Source organism: Coregonus clupeaformis, unplaced genomic scaffold (genome assembly GCF_020615455.1).
Source record: "Coregonus clupeaformis isolate EN_2021a unplaced genomic scaffold, ASM2061545v1 scaf0067, whole genome shotgun sequence".
In the NCBI taxonomy this organism is placed as follows: Eukaryota; Metazoa; Chordata; class Actinopteri; order Salmoniformes; family Salmonidae; genus Coregonus; species Coregonus clupeaformis.
Window position 1 is genome coordinate 723,194 of NW_025533522.1, and position 3,040 is coordinate 726,233.

Here is a 3,040-nt window from a genome sequence, read left to right on the forward strand (position 1 = left end):
AAATCATAAATCATACTCTGTACCAAATGCATTGCCAATCAATAAACATCTGACAATGTATACATAATGTAATTCTACTGTACGTTCCTTATTATTTACTTAGTATTATCAAACTTCATCCAGATATTACACTGTTGATGTGTATGCAGTACAACATTACTAGTTATATTTTATTCTCCGAACAATAACACCTCCTGTACTGTAATATAGGTTATAGCCAAGAGAGGAGGAAGTGGTGGCTTGTTAGAGCACAGACATGGTTCTAATTTCAGTGGTGCTCATGAGGACCCCCATCAAAATGTAAATGTCAATGTGGCCCCCCTCAAACATATTGTAACATTGGGAACCCTCAGTAGTCAATGTGTGATAGGACCCTGAGCGCACTAGTAGACTATAATGAACATGTGGGTGTTCTGTACATTGTAATCATTCATTTTCCACTCTATTGTTTGCTCAGTTTATAATTGTAGTTGGTTATGTAAACATTATCAGAACAGGCATTGAATGATAAATATAACAAAACATGGACCCATTCTGTGCTATATGTTTTTTAACAATTTAATCCACATCCTAATTTTATGTCAATATTACAATATTGCTGCTTGCTCAGCCTCTGTCATTTATCTGCATCCCACAGCCTGGGAGTCTTCAGCCCTGTAAGACACATGAAACACATTAATTGTCATTATGTCTGTCATGGATCCGGTCCCACATGACCATTTTGCTGTTCTCAGTTTAGCCCAGAGTACTGAGAATCAGGCAGGGATTCTCTCTCTCTGTATATAGTCAAGACAGTGCTGTTGGGTTCCTACCGACTGTGTCCATCAACACCCAGGTCAAGCCACCCATGATTGTCCAGCCTTGTTATAGTTCTGACTCTACTCTACTTCACCCAGGTGTTGTAGGGATTTTAGCAGGGTTGGACAATCATGATTTGCATTTTTTGGGAGAGGGAGAATCCTCTCTTTCTTAGTTTTCTGGGCGTGTGTGAGTTATGATGTTATTAACAGTGATATAGGCCTACCTTCACAATAAGCTACTCAAATGCATGTGTACACTGCATTTTTCTGGACAAACGTTGGTGAGGCTGAATTGTTGTTATCTGTTGACTCCTGAAACACAGACACAAAGGTGGAATTAGTGAATAGTCACATGGTCTGTCTGTCATGGATCAATGTATAGCCTAAATTCTATGAACTTGACAATGACATACTCAAACATTCTCAGTGGGGGAAGGTGTCTGTCTGACCATGGTTCCACGTCTGTGGCCATGCAAACCAGAGGGTGGCTGGGATGGGTAGCCTAAGAGAAAATCGCATATAGGCAACTACAGTACAATATTAGTTCTCACATTTGGTGCCTGTTGGATAGGACAGAATGTTATTCTGCTAAACACAGAAGTGCAAAATCTCTCAACTTTGAAAGCAAGCTAGCTAGCTAATTCAAACATAATTATGTTTTGTACTTACAACTTTAACTGAACTGTAGTTGGCACATTTTTAGATTGCTTTGCAGCAGTTTGTATCACATTGTCCAGCAATCACATTCCGTTTGACAGCTAGGTTTATTACTGTAGAGACACCATGTAGTTTTGGAGACAGCTTCGAATTTGGTAACAAAAGTAAGGCGAAGCGGTAGCATGAGTACTGGTAAAGCAGTGATTTACTCACTGAGCTATATATTAACTTACCGGTACTTCATATGGATTTACTTCACTGCAACAGTTAGCTATGCTAGCTATAGCTAGCTAGCCAGCAGAACTTGTATAGTTAGCGAGCAACTGCTACTTGCTAGCTAGCTACCGCCGCCGCGCACGTCTCCAGAAACAATGAGGTGTCCCAGCTGTGTTTACATTTCACTGATCCACTTCATCCACTAATCAGAATAATATAGCTATTTTCTTACTCACTGTTTCACCGGCGTCAGCCCATCCAACATCTCCTAACAGTCGAAGTACATTGCACACAGTAGCAACAGGTTGAAAACAGGAAGTAAGGAGCCTACACTTGTTAGCTCTAACATGTTTGTAGGTACACTATACAGTGCATTCGGAAAGTATTCAGACCCCTTGACTTTTTTCACATTTTGTTACGTTACAGCCTTATTCTAAAATGGATTAAATAAATGTTTTTCCTCATCAATCTACACACAATACACCATAATGACAAAGCGAAAACAGGTTTTTAGAAATGTATTACAAATAAAAAACAGAAATACCTACATAAGTATTCGGACCCTTTGCTATGAGACTCGAAATTGAGCTCAGGTGCATCCTGTTTCCATTGATCATCCTTGAGACGGTTCTACAACTTGATTGGAGTCCACCTGTGGTAAATTAAATTGATTGGACATGATTTGGAAAGGCACACACCTGTCTATATAAGGTTCCACAGTTGACAGTGGTTGTCAGAGCAAAAACCAAGCCATGAGGTCAAAGGAATTGTCTCATGGCTCGAGGCACAGATCTGGGGAGGGGTACAAAAAAGCCAGAGCCCGGACTTGAACCTGATTGAACATCTCTGGAGAGACCTGAAAATAGCTGTTCCGCGACACTCCCTGTCCAACCTGACAGAGCTTGAGAGAATTTGGGGAGTTTCTTCCCAAATCGCTGACAAAGGTGCTTCAACAAAGTACTGAGTAAAGGGTCTGAATACTTATGTAAATGTTTTATAGAAGTTTTTTATTTGTAATACATTTGCAAAAATGTCTAAAAAACCGTTTTTGCTTTGTCATTATGGGGTATTGTTTGTAGATTGATGAGGAGAAAATAATAGAATAAGGCTATAACGTAACAAAATGTGGAAAAAGTAAAGGGGTCTGAATACTTTCCGAATGCTCTGTATATACACCCCTTCAAATGAATTAGGCTATTTCAGCCACTCCCATTGCTGACAGGTGTATTAAATCGAGCACACAGCCATGCAATTCCCATAGACAAACAATGGCAGTAGAATGGCCTTACTGAAGAGCTCAGTGACTTTCAACGTGGCACTGTCATAGGATGCTACCTTTCCAACAAGTCAGTTCGTCAAATTTCTGT

The 3,040-nt window shown here is 39.9% G+C and overlaps 1 long non-coding RNA gene across 1 annotated transcript; it reads right to left on the bottom strand.

Moving 5' to 3' along the window:
• Positions 1–542: 542 nt before the first annotated feature.
• On the bottom strand, positions 543–2,021 carry LOC123483300. Its single transcript, XR_006658177.1, has 4 exons — positions 1,910–2,021; positions 1,214–1,302; positions 1,025–1,112; positions 543–654 (listed from the first exon to the last, which is right to left on the bottom strand). It is a non-coding gene; the product is annotated as an uncharacterized LOC123483300 (long non-coding RNA).
• Between the last annotated feature and the right edge of the window lie 1,019 nt (positions 2,022–3,040).